Source organism: Podarcis raffonei, chromosome 14 (genome assembly GCF_027172205.1).
Source record: "Podarcis raffonei isolate rPodRaf1 chromosome 14, rPodRaf1.pri, whole genome shotgun sequence".
Lineage (NCBI taxonomy): Eukaryota > Metazoa > Chordata > Lepidosauria > Squamata > Lacertidae > Podarcis > Podarcis raffonei.
In genome coordinates, this window is record NC_070615.1 from 22,530,046 (window position 1) to 22,547,272 (window position 17,227).

The window sequence follows — 17,227 nt, forward strand, 5'->3', positions numbered from 1 at the left end:
GGGGGCTGGTGTGTGTGTGTGTATGTGTGGAATGAAGACATTACCAGCCTGTCCAGTTCTGGAGAACGTCGAAGCCTTTTGCCTATTGAATTTGATACAATGATGTGTAGATGAATAAAGTTATCTCCACTTTTGAATAGGATGGTGTCAGTGGGAGGGTAAGAAGGAAAGAACTTGGAATCTGAAAAGAATACTTAGGGGGGTGGAAAGAACTTGAAGGTCAGAGTCCAGCTGCCGTGAATGGCAAGGAACAAACAAAATTGTGGACAGGCCTAAATAAGGACAACTATAGACACGCAAGTTGCCGCTGTCCCCTTGCTTCAAGTAGCTATTATATTAACCCACATTTCTAAAGCCAAAGAACATTTTTAAGGTTTCACACTGATGCAAACATAGAATGATCAGGAGCATCTGCACAAATTTACAGCTTTTAATGGAGCAGGTGACAGGCCAGCAAAGGTAGGAAACAAAAGCCAAACAAAGCTAAATTGAGGGGGGGAAATCTGAGAGAGAGCAGGGTGGAATGTTACTAAACTGCCGTAGAGCAATTACATGCTGTATAAATTCATCTGGGTTTCTTTTTCCCCAACTTCTCTCCCCCACCCCAGCAACAACTAATAGCAATTAGCTAGTAACTTGTGCAACTTTTTGTTTTCGGGTTGAAATGTTGCCACTGGGCCTTTATTGATAAGCCAAGACTTTAAACGGGAATCAGTAACCCAAATGGTTTTTGTATAGCTTTTTGAGGGGTCAGAATAAAGTTTTAAAATCAAAATCTGATTTATTTTATTTATTTTATTTTATTTTATTTTTATTTTTTAAGCTCTTTGGCAATAGCTAAATAGAAAATTCAGGAGGTTGAATACTATTTTCAAGAAGGAAAGACTTCGTTGCATTGAGACATCAAGTCGACCTTTCCATCTTTCTGGACACAGAGTGGAGTATTGTTATCCATCTTGTAATTATTCCAAATGGAAAAAAAGAAAAGCCTCTTTTTAACATAAGAGATATTAACGTTTCTCTCTCCCTCTCTCGCTCTTTAAAGCAGTAAGTAATAGAAAGTAGAAACCTGTTACATTTGGTGATTTGTTTTGTTCCGAGTCTCCTTTGAGAAATGCGAGAAATAGATTGCAGAGCATCTAATAGTTGGAGGAAAACTTTTAAAAAGCAAAAGGCATTTGATTACTAGAACAGCCAGTTGACTCCATAGTGGATTTTATTTTCGTCGTGATATATTTTACTCCAAACATTATTTTTTTAAAAGTAATCCAAGGCATTTTGCATACTATTCTACTGAGCCTTTCAAATAATGGAAATCATCATCATTAACTGTTTAGCTTTTTCATGTAGAGAGGGAGATATTTTTGGCCTGTCTTAAATTGTTTTTGGTTTTTTTAAGAATTCCAACAGCTTCATCTTTTTACTTTTTCAGTCCAAATGTTTGTTAAAAGAAATTGCATGTCAATGCATAGATGATTGATTGATAGATAGATAGATGATAGATAGATAGATAGATAGATAGATGATAGATAGATATTGTGTTGAATCAGGAATGTAATCTATTGGGAGAGCAGTGAATTGGAAGAAGGGGAGAGGCCATAAAGTTGTCAAAGAGTTAAAAACCAGAATGCAAGGGAGCAACGAATCCCTTTAAGTCAGTGACATAAGAAAAGCAATAACAGACAGGCTTATGTGGCAGGTGTGTTCAATGCTCTGGGTGCCTTGAAGCTTCTATCTTTTGTCGATTGCTGGTTTTATTTTTTATTTTTTAGTTTGATCCAACCTATGCTGAGAAATCCAGGGATTAAACTGGAGGTTTAAATGGGAGGTTTAAATGGTTTAGCCACAGGTTGGGCTAGTCTTTATGAAAATGACAGTTGAGTTGTGTTACTTTCCACATACGTCTCTCCCCCCCCCCTTCTCTCCACCACCCCTCGGTTGGATGGGTGCCCCCCCCTTTACATGTTGTATCTTACAATTAGGCTGTTGACAGCTCTATTATGTTGACAGCTGAAAGAGAGTTATACAGGGAATTATGCAGGGAATTCTGATGTAAAAATGTTCTGCACAGATGTCTTTCAAGAAATGGTCATTGGTCCCATGTGTTCAGAGAGACGCTGCTGAGACATCCTCCAGGACTTGCGACCGTTCGAGCTAGGAATGACGACACACGAAGGCAAAAAAGCAACTCGTAGCAACAACTTTTCGAGAGATTATGAGCCTGTCAGGAAGATGTCAATGGAGGTTTAAGGATGGTTTTACTGAAGCTGTTCTGAGTTAATAATTAATGGATCCCTTCCTTTGATAGCTCTTTTATATGGTGATGCGGCTGGCTGGAAATCAACCACAAAAGGAAGTTGATTCTGTTGGTCATTAATTTTGACTTTGCTTCTCTGACAATTGCTGTGCCCCGTCATCACAGCCATCCTAATCTAACCCTGATAGAAGGTGAAAAGAAATTTCTTTGATTAACAAAGCATATCAGCCCATTTTAGAGACGGCAGTGTTCCCGCCCCCCTGCCTTCATTACATAGTTTTCACAGTAGTCTTCAAAGATGTGTGGGGTGGTGATATAAGGAACGGTAGTCATTACAAATGAGAAATGGTAGGTTAAGAATCCAGGTCCTTGGCTTGTAGAAATTAGTGGTATTTATGAACATTTGCCTCAGATGGGGAGCGGATTTGACATTTTTTAGGATTCTGTCACTGGAACTCCAGGGAACTATATCCCTCTTGCAATTAACTTTTGTCTGTCTGTCTCTCTGTCTCTCTGTCTCTCTCTCTTTCAGAAAGTGAAAAAGTACTAGGTTGTTGTCTATGGCTATGCAAACATGTAAATATTAGCAGGGACATTTGCAAGAGCAGATGATTATTCTTGGTACTAAGGAAGGGGCATTTAAAGCTGTTTTAGAAAGCATCGTTTATAGCAAATACATGTATGTATTTGAGCATATCTGGAAGGGGTGTACATACCTGAGCTCAAGGTTTCCTGGATTCCTGAATGTTTTCGAGGAATCCTCCCCTCCAAAATCAAGTGATATTTTCCAGGGAACACCCTGTGTTCACCACAGGAAACCAATAATTAGGAATGGTCACAATACTATCTCTGTCAGGCATATAGGTCAGCAGGAAACCAGCACTGTGTGGTGTCTGAAAGAATGTACCTGGTTCCCCAAAGCAGAACCTTCTGTCTATGCCCAAATCAACCTTTTGTGTTGGAAGCCAAATCTGTTTCTGACCCAGCTCCATTAAAATCCATAGGTGTTGCCTCTGATCATCTGTGCTGTATGTTATGATTTGCTTCTCTCCTCTTCAGTCACCTATGATATGTAGAGAAGAGGTGCAAGAAGCCTACAGTGCTCTTGCATCTAATTCTCCTTCTTATTTCAATGAGTTTTGCATGGCAGAACTTCCCAGCAGATTACGACCTTAGTATTTAAAGTGTCTACAAAGATCTTTTTTTAAAAAATAAGTTATGGCGTATTACAGTGTTTGGTATTTGTAAGCTTCCTTTAACATAGCCGACAGTAGATAATTAAGATTATTTATTTAGGTTATAAATTAATTAAACTTCTTGAGGAATGGACTGTTTCTTGGCACTTGGATCTCACAAATTCATTTTTGAACTGTGCAGAGAAATGGGACAAGAGAATATAATTTCATTCCTTTGTAGACCATTCCTGTAAAATTTCTTGGTAGGAGAGATAGATAGATATATGGTAGGATGTGGAAAATTCATATCTCATTTTGAGGCAAAGCTACCAAATTTGCAGTTTCCCAAACAATATATGAAACTAATCATGGTTCAAAATTTGCACTTCTCTGAATTTTGTGGTGCAGTTCGTTAGCCAAGTATTAGGATAAAGTGTGCTTAAAATGCATATATTAGTAGAAACAACATTCAAAATGCATATCAGAGAAAATTGCTTTGCAAACGTGTTCATTAGGCAAAACAGCATATGAATGTGTATATTAGAAGAAATTTGCTGATGAATCGTCACAAGTCCTTTTTTGTGGAAATGTGGAGAACTGGACTTGACTGGAAAAATGAGAAACTAAGAGAAACCAAAACTGACAAGTTTGCCCATCTCTAACAGACAGACAGACAGAAAGACAGAGCATAGTGTTGGGCAAACATGGACAGGTATGTAGGTAAACCACACATAGTTGTCAATCAAATCCCTTCTCATAGAACACAAAGGGAATTTGTGTTCTGTTTGTATACTGGGACACTGAAGCTGCAAACCCACAGTTATTTACTTGGAAGTAAATCTGATGGATTTCAGTGAAAACATTTTTCAAGAAAAAATGACGGGATCACAACCAGAACCTCTGTAAAGTATGCCCTCTTTTCAAGTGCATTTAAAAGGAGAATCTACTGATAGTTTTCTTTTATTAAATGTGATTCTCTTTTCTCTGATCCACAAGTGCTTCTCTGAGGAATGATAGTTCATCCTTTAAAAAGGTTAGAAAATAAAAACAAGTTCCTTGAGAAGAAAGGGGAAATGTTTTTTAATTAAAAAAATAAAGTACCCAGAGCAACCGATTCCAACTGCTGCCATTTAATTAGATATTCTGCTAGTTCTTGACATGATCCATCTATGCTCTTTGCTTCTTTCTTGAGTGTTTAAATGTAGAGAGGTTTTCATTACTATTATTATTATTCTGCTACTGCCTCGTGTGCTGCAGGTTAATGCTGCTGTAAGAAGTCGGTGTTCACCTTTGCGGGGCAATTTCTGTCTTCTTGTTTTTATTCTTATTCTTATTTGTACAATGTTAGTCCTATTGGGGAGGTGACTTTTCCCCCCGCCCCAGAATGTTGATTGTAGAACTTGTGTGCAAACACTTATAAATGGTTTTTGAAGGCACAATTTAAAACTCCAAGTGGCACTCTTGAAAGAATGGAAAGAAGCCAAGCCATCGCTCCAGGGATCACTTGCAATTGAAAATGGTATCCCTTGCTTTTTCCTTATTTTTTTCTCTTTTTCTTTAAGAAGCAACAACAACCAGACAGGTGTCATATATATATGGAAGCTGCCTGTATCTCTCAGTGTCATTGTCTGTTTTCAGCGTGAGGGTCAGGGAAAAGATAGCTCTTCGGTCTTCCTGAATATGCAATTACAAGTTGAGGTGGACTTGACAATTTGTCAGAGCATTGTAAGGAAAGGGCACCCCTATATATTATGGGCCATGGACTTTTCAAGTCCGGAGTCATAGACACTGTTCCGATATTCATGCAAGATGTTGGAATGAGATTTGCTCTCCTCCCCGCTAAAACCTGTCTCATGTAGATGAATGAGACGCAAAGAGATATAGTTAATTTATGCTCTGATTCTGAAATAAATTAAGCCTTATGTTTTTCATAGAACTTTAGTAGTAGAAATAAACCCATATTCAAGTAAGTTGTGCAAATGAGAATGTTTCTCTCCACAGAACAAGACTCATGTATATAAATGAAAGACAGGTAGAGAATGTTGCTTTCAGCTCTTATCCTGAAATCAGTTAAGCCAGAGGTTATTCTTTTTTGAATAAGTAAGCACACTGTGGAAGAACAAATATTATAGTTGATGTTAAACTCACAACCCGGGTTGTTTATTTCGTAGAAAGCCCTGGTCCCAAACTACCTTAAATCCATGGGTTCTAGTGTCACCCACATGCCAAATCAACTTTACTTGCTTACATATTAGGTTAATAAATGCTGTCTTTCTAAAGAAACCAAAAGGGTTTGTTGGGAAGCACTCTGGGATATAACTATGTGCCCCCACATTTGAAGACAGTTCCAAAATTTAGGTACTGATTTAACACAGCCCTGCATGTCAGCTAACAGTCTGTACAGTCAAAGTTGTTGAACTGCCACACTAACTGTCCTGGCACAAAATCAGCTGAAACCAAAATGGGAGCGTTTGCAATTTAATTACATCTTCCTCCCATTCTGGTTAATAAAATTATTTTGCTCCTCTTTCAAACCCCCCCCTTAAAAAGAGCAAGCATTCAAGCAAAACTTCTCAAACTTAAATTCAAATATCAGTATCATAATTTTTCACAGATAGACAAAAGGTAATAACAGCAATTTCAAAGTAATTGATAAAGATATTAGATGATGACAGTCTTTGCAATTGAGGTAGCAAGAGCTGAACAAAAAAAACCACACCAGACACTGGAAAGAGGTATAAAGAACTAGAACTTTGGTTTATGATATTCCGCTGAAATTTGTTTTATGGAGCTCCCTTTAAGCAGTTGAAGAAAAGCCTTCTCTTTACAATAGTTCAGTTTACAGTTTTAAAAGCAAGCACACCTAAGAAATAGAAGGTTGCTGTAAGTTCTACTCAGAGTAGCAATAGATAGACATATGTTAGTTACATCCATTCAATTCAGAGGGTCTACTCTGAGAATAACTTACTTAGATTCAGCCTGTTGAATTTTGTAATAGAAGTGATTAAACTCAGCCTTTCAGATTGCTCACACTATGATGTGCTACATTTGCACCAGTATGGATCTACATATATGAAAACACAGAAAATGTAAAATTCAGGTGCTTGCAGGTGACAAACCTTTAATTTTTAATAACAGCTTGTTCTCTGAAAATTTAATTTTAACAATAATAACTTTTAAAAGAGTGTTGATAAATTACTAACATATCATGCTGGGGTTTAATTTTAACCTGGTTTTATCTAAATGTAGCAGTATGGTAACTGTAAGTAAACCACTGAATCATTAAATATTCTAATGAGAAGGCTATATTTTATTGAGGAAAGGAATCAGGATGACCACATATTTTTGTTCTATAATGTGATTCCTGAACATGCAATCAAAATTAATGCACTGTCAGGGTCTCATTCCAGATAAATAAACAAATTGCCCCATTGCCTTTTACTCTGTTCCTTAATTCCCTTTCACTCCCAAGTGATGAAATTTCTCGCAAACCTTTACACAAATGAGTAGGCTGGGAGGAATAGAGCGTGGACAGGATCAGGGCCCTGGATCCTTCCCTTCAAAAGCTACCCAAATTTCCTCCTGCCTCTTTCTGCCAGAGAGGAATACCTGAAGACTCGTTTTAGTAACCGGCGCAGTGGGCACCAGCATAATTGTTTGAAATGTTTGTGCTTGGAAATAAAAGCTATGTTAATGGGAGCTTTCTCGAAAGCTCTGCCGCCTGCACTGCTAAGATGCCTTTGTTTTCGTTTGATGAAAATTATTAATACCACAAGGAGAAAAAAAAAGGCTTGAGACCACTTATACGAGGCACGTACCTATCCTCTTTTAGTTAAAACCAGTGATCCATTAAGGCTTTTCTTCTTTTTTTCCAAGCTGTGAGCATAGTGGGTATTTAAGTATGTGTAAGAATGAAGGTGGGGGGTAGGTTTAGTTGGATAAAAGATTGCTTGATATCTTGAGGTCTTTTGAAGACTTTTATAGGCTTAAAAACACTCAGGGTGAATGAATGCCATTTTCCTCCCCTTTTTACCTCTCAGCGTTATGGAAGTTTGTTAACCTGTGTTTCAATTAGGGAATAATTATTAATTATACTAATTACATGTTTAGTGGGGGGGAGCACCCCTACTTTGCAGGAAAGTTTAGTCTCAGGCTGTTGTAGACGGCGGGGTTGAGCGGGAAAGGCTTGTTACAAAGCTTTATGACTCTAGGACTTTATATCTTAATCTGAGAGTGGCTGCGGATGAAACGTTCGAGAAGGGAGAACATTGCAATTTGGGAGAGTAAAAGGGAAGCATGCAGATCTGGCAGTGAATTAATCAACAAAAGAAAAACCTTTGTTGTTGCTGCTGTTGTTGTTGTCTCAGGAAATTATCCCCTAATGGACATTATAGATGTCCTAATGAGTTTTGTTTAGTTGGGATGAATCAAGCAAGCAGCTTGTTACAGTTCTATCTTCACCACCTAGTTTTCCCAATACTTTAAATAAGATCCTGTGATAAAATATCACAATCACTTAGGAATCTGTTAAGAAAAAAAGAGCCTAACTTTCAGGTCACTAGCAAGAGATATTTTTTGACGCATAACAGTAACAAGGAAGAAAAAGAAGCCCACCTTTTTATCCAATTCAGAATTATTTTTAAAATATCTCACTAAACGCTTCGGGGGTTTTTCCCCAGGGTGTGTGTGAATTTTTAAAAACAAGTTCATCAGTGACTTTTTTCTGGACTTTAATTCTGTTGATATCAATAGATCTTGCAGATATTAAGTTTCACCAGAAATGTATACTTGTTAATAACCATTAATATTTAGATTATGTATGAAGAAAGAAAAGTTTTGGTTTGGGTACTGGCAAATGTTTGAAAGGGAAAGGAAATCTTCATTTTAACTTATAATCAATTATTTTGAAAACATTGTATAAAAACCCCAGTCCAAATATACTGTAATCTTTATATTTTAAGCACACATAGGAAGAATGTCATAGAAGTAAGCCATAATAAATTTTATGTGCAAAACCCAAAACTGTATGAAAAATTCTGGGTATTTAATTTTTCCCTTTACTGATGCAACTGACCTTCATCTGTTATTATATTACCATGTTTTTACAATATGAAAAATCGGTTTCATCATAATACAACAGCACTTCTAGGGAGAAAAAAATAATTATATCCTAAAACAAACTGTTCACTGATAATGTTAATATATGATTAAAGTACTCAGGGTTTTTTGGGGGGTGACAGTTTGAATGTGGTAAATAGATATCAGTAATTTATAAAGCACCAAATTTGAAGTTAATATGAATATTTTAGAATTATCTAAGGTAGTTAATTATTGTTTTAGTTTAAATCTCCCTCTACTACAGCATTCTGAATTCCTACAATTAACTGGAAACTTAATCCATCCAAGTACACACAATTAAATCAGATATAAGCAGATGAAATTAGCTGCTATATTTCTGTTTCCATGAAGATAGAGAAGCCCCAAATTAAAACAAATTAACTAGGTTATTGAAATCTACTTACTAAGATCTTGATTTCAGATTACAAAACTATTTTTAAGCTGCAATTTAGGTTTATTTAATAAATAAAAGCAGGGAAAGAGGTAGCTGGATGACAGAAAAATAACTACATATATGTTTGTATGTGTGTTTCTTTTTATTACTCCTGACAAAGTTGTTTTAGAAAGCTGAAATATTTGCTGTAAAATGTAAGGTGTGGAGTAAACATCTCATGCATTTAGAAAAAGTTGTTAGATTGGAGGAAACAGACAGAAGTAAGCTTATACTTTGAAAACAGGAACCTGGGAACCTGATAAAAACTCTTTCAGGTGCCATTTTAAATGCTATTTACCAAAAAGAAATCACAGCAGTTGATTATTTGAATTATTGACTCAGATGCTAACGCTATAAAAATAAATCAATAGAAGTTTAATGGTAAGGTCCCGATCCTTATAACTTTATCCAATAGGAGCAAATAAGAAATCAATGGGTAGCTGTTGTGTGTTCAAGGATCCATTCCCTAATGCAGTTATTGGAACAGCAGAACCCTTCAGAAACAGTTTCTTGAAATAACATTTTTAAATGACCAAATGATGAGTTTGTCTGCAATTCAATTGTGTGTTAACTTTCCTTCTTACACCTCCTTCTCCTTCTACTTGATTACATTCAAAAAAACTTGCATGGTATATTTCTTATTATTCTTATTATACTAGAACAAACATAGCAACTACTGCTTTAATATCAGGCATTCCCCTATTCATGTCATATAAATTCCACTTGCATTTTCTTGTTACAAAGGGGGCTGAAAAATTAACTTTGCTGATGCCCAGTAAGTAAGAGAAAACAATTTTGCTATCTATCCTACTGCGCAGTACAGACAAGAGTCTGGCTTCTAAATCAAACACATCCCCTTTAAATTATTTGCAGAAGCTCCATAATAGGCAATTTTTAGAAGAATCCCTATGTGTGTGTTTTTTGTTCTTTTCAGTCACCATAATTCTATTGTGAGAGGAGACAATACTCATAATTAAAAGCAAATTAATAATATTCTAAGATGCTGTTCTACAGCAATATAGATCTCATGCATTTATACTGCTGTATCAGCCTCAATGAACTCAAAAGGGCTCACTCCTAAGTAAGGTGTATGTACTGTATAGGATAAGGTTACCAGACGTCCCCATTTCCCAGGGACAGTCCCCAGATTTACAAATTAGTCCCCTGACAAAATCCATCTATTTAGGAGGAAGTTGAAAAGTGTCCCCAGATTCATTGAAAAAAATCTGGTAACCTTAGTATAGGATTGCACTGCTACCCAAGACGCCACAGATTTTAACAGGATGGGTACTCAGAACCGGCAATATTAATTTTCTTCCATGGTAACTAAAAACCCATCTTTCCTCATCAGCTTTGTCTTTCTAGCTCCTTCATCATTCTTGAAAATCTGCTCTGAATTCTCCCTCCTCTGCTCCACAAAAAAAGGGGGTTCGTATCAGTCCTTTAGAAAAATAAGGAAATTGAGCATCTCAATTTAAAGGTGACTTTGCTTAATTTCTATCCTGTAAGGAACATGAGAATCATATTCATTTGTACTTGGAAATAAACAAGGCTGAGCTCATGTGTCTTATTTCCAAGTAATCCCCATTGAAGTGAAGGGGACTTATAAGTTCATTTCTTTCAACCATCGGCTGTGACCAAAAAAAAATCATACAGGCAAAACTTTAAAATAGGTATTTCATCTAGGCAGTTGTTTATCGTTAAAACAATTCATCACATCTTTCCCAATACGGCTTAGAAAGAAAGAAAGAAAGAGCATTGCCACTAATGCGAAAGAAGCCACATGTCACTTATTTAATTCCTAGCCTTTGTAGACATGGATTTCAGAACTTGGTCCTTGCAGGAGAGTGGGGCAGGCCGCGATGTAATAAAACTCAGGAACAAGGAATTGTGACCTGATGCAAGGCAAGGGGTTTGCCATGGGAAGTGTGGCAAAACCTCTCATTTAAAAGTGAAGTGGGCCCCAGTGTTTGAGGGAGTAATTGGCCGTCAGCCGGAGAGCACCACGCCATGGCCCTGCCATGTTGCTTACAACAGAATGTCTGGTCAAGTTTCCCGTCTACCTCTTGCATAGCCAGAAGGGCAGCAAAGTTCTCCTAGACAACTTCACAGCTCCAAGAGAGAAGCGTTGGATGCCTGCCATTGGCTTTTAAAAAGTACTAAACTCCTACTATATTAAGGGACGCCTCTGAAGGACATGAACTTCACGATATGTCCTCTGCTTTGTAACGGGAGAAGCTCCTTTCTCCTAATTTCTCGCATTCAATGAGACTTTTGTTTGGGTGAATTGATTCCCCCCACCCCACTCCTCAACAAACTACCAGTAATAGTCAAAGAACGGCACAGTTCCGCACAGTCAGGATGCCCCAACGGATTCCACAAGCGCACAGCCCGCTTGCTAATTTGAGTGTGCAAGAAAAACACTGATACAGCCCTTGCAAAGACTGGCCAAAGGTGCCTTCCCTTTAAGGGCTGCCTCTAATTCTAGAGCTGTGCCACTATTCAGAACAGATGCTTCCCATTCAGATTGGTCCAGCGCTATTGAACCTCGCTCGCCAGGCACTTTTGACTCGGCGGTGTGCCTGATTTTTGAAATCCTGATCCGGCAGCCCTAGTTAACCATATCAGTACTTACATTAGGAGCTGCCTCTACAACGGCGCTCAGAACTCCCTTTGAGGTCATCGGGAGGTGCGTCGGAGTAAGAAGTGGGGTCAGAACTATATTGACCTCCGGCAACAGTATCTAATGCTTCTCTGTGGAAAATCAGAAGGCTTTCTATTACCAGCCAACATGGCTAAGATATCAGAATTCAAAGGGGTGAACTGCTGAGGCTACAGAGTTAACTGCGGCTTATGGTCTTGAATAGTCAGTGTGGGAAGCAACACTGAGTTTCTTTCGCTGCTTTGCTCACCGCTACACTTTGATGACAGAGGTTGGTTTGCAAACGGGTCTTAGCAATTAATTCTTCATTGCTATTTCTTTATTAAGAATATTGTGGGACACAACTGCAAGGGGGAAATGATCAATTGATTAGATTATTAGTAGTAGTGGAAATAATAATGTTAAGAACCCTAGACAATTCCCTGCTTCAAAGAAGTTACCATCTAGAAATTTTGGCCAGAGGGAAGATCATGACAAAGCAAGGGGACAGAAGAGGCCAGAGGAACATAGGAAGCCACCTTATCAGACCATTGGTTCATCTGGCTCAGTATTGTTTACTCTGACTGGCAGCTGCTCTCCAGGGTTTCAGACCAGGGCCTCATCCACCGATACCTGGGAATGCCAGGGATTGAAGCATTCAGTGCAGATGCTCTCCAGCTGAGCAATGGTTCATCTCTGAACAAGGAATATGAAAGGGATGTGAACAAGGAATATGAAAGGAGAAAGAGAGTAAACTGCAAATTAGAGATGGGGTATAAACCTGATTCAGTTTGCATGTCAAGGCAAACCTACCTAATTTGTACTTTCCAAAACAATATGCAAACTGAAACACAGCTGTCCTTCGAAATTTGCACAGAAGTTTTCCAGCTGCATAACATGTACAAAAATTCGTACACTGACATAAAGTGTGCCTAGAAGTGAATAAATGGCTGAAAATAACCTAAACCATGCATTATATTAGTGAAAAATGTATATTTAAGGTAAAACTGCATGCAAAAAAAAAAAATGTGCATATGAGGAAAAATTTTCACAAAAATTCTAGTGAATTTTCACGAAGCCTTTTTATAAATAAAATTTTCAAAATCACGTGGAAATGTGGATAACTGAATTTGAGAGCTGAAAAATAAGAAATTGAAATGGACAGATTAGCTTATCCCTATATAAAATTACTGTGTGAAAATATTCAATGATTACAGTGCCCCAGGTATCACCTTTGCTCAGTCTGTAGTAGATAACTCTAGAGAAGCCCTAGGGTTTGCACACACACACACACACACACACACACACACACTGCAGCTTTCTCCCAATACAAAGCAGGTTGGGGTGAAGGAGACATGCAAAGGGGGCATCTTGACACCAAATCCCACTCTTCAATGATTTTCCAACCAGCTTCCCACCCACCCCCTCCATGATAGAACCCCCATGGAAATCGTTTGCTCAATTTTACCTAGCAAAAAGAAAAATATCTTCTTTTGCCTATAAGCTAAAACAAATGCACCTGTTGGAGACTTTGGGCTGTTATCTAACCAACCTTCACCTAAGTCCACCACTACCATCACCTTCCTGCCTTGAATTAATCCGCTCCAACATAACTGATAAATTAACTACATGTTAGTTCTGTATCAGAAAGAAAACACAAGTCGTAAACAAGCATAAACCAGGGGGATGAAATGAAATAAAATTCAGGTTGGATTACAAAGCACCCTGAGTACAAACGGCGGTCAATGGCCGCAGGTCTCAGTTAGTCGAAACTCCACCTGATCTGCTATAAGGGGAAATAAAAGCTTTGGCGGGGGAGAAACTTTTGATGTAAGTAACAACCTTGACAAATACCTCTCTGGTTTCCTTTGTGGCCATTTGATAACTCCCTCCCTCTGTGGGTGGAAGACAGGGAGGCACACTGCTCCCAACTGGTGTTCTGAGAGAGCACGGGGCATATTATCTACTCTCCTCCCCATTTTGTTATCATACCAGCCCCTTCCTGTTCCCAGTGCAACTGACTTGCCTCCCCTCAATTGCACCTAACAAGCAACAATGCTTAGGGCCAGTCATTACGATACAAACAGCCAGTTCCTGTTATAACGGGAATGCTCCAACCTAAAGTATCCATGAGATTCGCTACTGGGGTGCATCAGAGAGCCAGTGTGGTGTAATGGTTAGAGTGTTGGCCCCTAGGAGAGCAGGGTTCGAATCCCACTCAGCCATGAAGCTCACTGGGTGACCTTGGGCCAGTAATAAACAAAAAGTCTGTGTGCCAGCTAGCTAAAAAAAATGTGTGTGTTGACCGTAGGATTGAACCAAAGAGAGCAGATCTTTAGCACCATTCAGGTTAAGCTCCAACACCCAGCAACCTCACACAGCCAGCAACCAAGCTCCCTAGCAAGACTCGCCATGTGAAGGGCTCTTTTATGATAGAGCATCTGCTTTGCATGCAGATTGTATCATATTCAATCCCCAACATTTCCAGAAAGAGCTAGGAATGTCTGAAACCCCTGGAGAGTTGCTGCCAGTCACTCCTGAGCTCGATGGTCCAATGCTCTGATTCAGCACAGGACAGCTTCCTATGTTCACCTTCCATTTTCCAACAGGATCCTGGTCCATCCAACATGGTGTCGCTCTGGGTTATTGTGGGAAGTTGAAATGGTAGGCAGGTTCTCCAAGACAGTGCCTGCTGCCCAATGAACCCATAAGGACATAGGAAGCTGCTTTCTAATGAGTCCATCTAGCTGTGTATTGTGGACATTGACCAGCTGTGGGTCTCCAGGGGTTTCAGACAGTGGACATTCCCAGCCCTACCTGGGGATTGAACCTGGGAGCTTCTCTTTGCAAGACAGATGTTCTACCACTGAGCTAAAGGTGAGCAGGTCTCCTAGGAGCCCCAGTAACCTGGAGCTGGTCCTGGCTCTGTATCAAGCATAGCTACTCCATCTCCTATCAACCCAGGCAGCATGGCCAATGGCCAGAGATATTGAGCATTGTAGTCTCACTCTGGAGGGTACCACATTGGCCAGCCCTTTCCTATACTATCTGCAGCTGAAGCATCTGATCTTTAATTGTCAGAATCCTGCCTTCCCAAAGCTGGGGAGCTCCTCTCTCTGTTGAAACATATATCTCGTTCAGGGCCAACAGCAAATGAGAAAGGGCTGGATCTGGTCTTTACAACATGACCCGTCAAGATGAATGGAGCTCATCAGGAAAGAAAGCTGAAACCTAGCATAATGAGATACTTCAGTGCTCAGGATTGGCAGGAAGCTACATTACACCAGATCAGACTAGTTCTCCATGTAGCCCAGTGCTGTTTGCTCTGACTGGCAGCATCTCTCCAATGTCTCAGGCAGGGAAGGGTCTGTTATCATCTGTCGCTTAATCCTTTTAACTGGAGACAACAGGGATTGAACCTGGGACTGGCTCAGTGTTATTGTCTTGTGTAAAGGCAACATAAGTGCATTAGCCCCTTCAGTCCCAGGCAGGACTGAGAGAGAACCCTGTCTGAAAACCTGGACAGCTGCTGCCAGTCAGTGTTGGCAATGCTGCACTAAATAAATCAGTGGTCTAAGTCAGCATAAAGCTGTGCACACATCATACCTTTCAAGCACAAACCTGGCATAGATCAGCTTCCATCATCCTGTGTTCCTAACTTGGTTGTGCTCACTGCTTTCTTTCACCCGTGCCTGAACTCACTCATCTGCGGGTTCCTTCACTCACCCATCTCTCTTCCTTGCTATATTGAACAGAGGGATGATGGAGAAATTCATTTGGTTCACATTATAATGCAAACCTGCCCAATCTGCAGGTCCAGAACCAACATGCAAATAAAAAGCAAAGCTGTCCTTCGAAACTTCGCACTTCACCCAATTTTGCAATGCTGTTCTCCAACTAAAGAATGCATACTAAAATGCATTTATTAGTGAAAAATGACATACAGAAATGCATTCTATTGGAGAAGAAGCTTGCAAAAAAAAAAAAAGCATGTTGTTTTTAACCTTCTTGTAAGTCACCTAGAAACTGCCCTTTATGAGGCAAACAACAAACTCAAAATGTATTATTAGTATTAATGCTTGTCAAATTTGTGCATGGAATTGTGTGTACTGCGAGAAATAAGATAAAAATCCATATAAATTTTCAGGCATTTTTTTTTAATGGAAATGTATGGAGAAATGGGGCAAAGCTAGCTTAAGAATGGAGAAATGAGAAACAGAGAGAGATCGCATTGGACAGAGTCGTCCTTTCCCAACTGAGAAAGACAAGGATCAGCCCTCTGAATAAGGCAGAGTGAGGCAGCTTTCTCTAAGCAGCAATTTCTTTATTTTTCAATGTTCTTTATTTTATTTTATTTTATTATTTATTGAATTTAAGTCCTGCCTTTCCTCCCCAAAGAATCCAAACAGGACTGCAGACAGATATACAATCTAAAAACAAAACAAAGTTAAAAACATTCCAAAACAGATAGATACATTCTGAGAATAATTGCAATCAAAAGCATCTAAAAGCAGTTACAGTTAAAAAAATAACTCCAGATAAATGTACAGTAACATATACATAAATGTATGTTTATACAACTTTCGATAAATATAAGGCAGTGCAAACAAATGGATAAAAAAAATCACATATGCTAAGTTACAATAACTAATATTGCCATTAATATATTTCAAACCCAATTTCCATCACAATGTTAAGTTCAGTAAAATATTGCAAAATGATAGCATTGTGCAGAACAAATCTCTTTTCTTTGCTCTTCAGGTTGTGCTTCCCCATAGTTCTTAAGGCTACCCCCATTTGCTTAAATCGATGAATGCATTTTTTTGTATCTAAGAGGTTTAAGGCATTGATCCTCCTCTAGACTCTGTATAGCATATAAATGTTCAGCAATTCTTTTTTTTATATACAGTTGCATTTGAATTTTTTTGCTAAAGACTAAGATTTTCCATAATAACATTTCTTTAAAAACAAAAACAAAAAAACCACTCACAGATGTTCAATAGTTCAGGTATATTTAATTTATAATGTTATTTTTTGCCAAAAGAAGGAGGCATCATTTATCACAACTATTCAAACTTCTAGTTCAGTAATTTCCTACAAAAAGCAGAGGCCTTTTTAATGGGTAAAAGGTAACAGAGGAGGCTACTCACTGTATCCCTGACTGCATTACTGTTTTGGGATTGCCATTTTTCAGGAAGGCGGTACACCACATGATGACTGGGGATGGGCTCCTCTGAAGGCAGCCCGTATCTTAATCCTACACAAACTTTAAAAGTGAGCACATAGTGGCAGCCAGAGGGCTGCATATTTTCAAATTTATTGGTCTTGACTGGCAGATAAGTGGGACACACTGGCTCTGTTCACTTGCACAGGGGACCCCAATTTCTGTGGTTCAGGCTCCTCACTTAGACCTACTCTAGTGTGTGAAGGGCAGAGGCTGGGGCTGGCAGGAGATGTGATGGGAGGAGGCACGGGCAGCAAGCATGGTCTCACGCTTGTCAACATGCAATGTTCACACACCACACCGAGCACAGGTACCAGCTGTAGCTATCCGTCTACAAGAACTGGTGCGAAAGCATGTACACAATGGTTGATTTGTGCAT

The 17,227-nt window shown here is 38.9% G+C and overlaps 1 long non-coding RNA gene across 1 annotated transcript in view; it reads left to right on the top strand.

The window, feature by feature from the left end:
* Positions 1-248: 248 nt before the first annotated feature.
* LOC128401713 (uncharacterized) overlaps positions 249-17,227 on the top strand; it is a 126,788-nt gene continuing 109,809 nt past the window's right edge. Inside the window, exon 1 of the long non-coding RNA XR_008327523.1 lies at positions 249-459. This is a non-coding gene — a long non-coding RNA (uncharacterized LOC128401713). The remainder of the gene's footprint in view (positions 460-17,227) is intronic.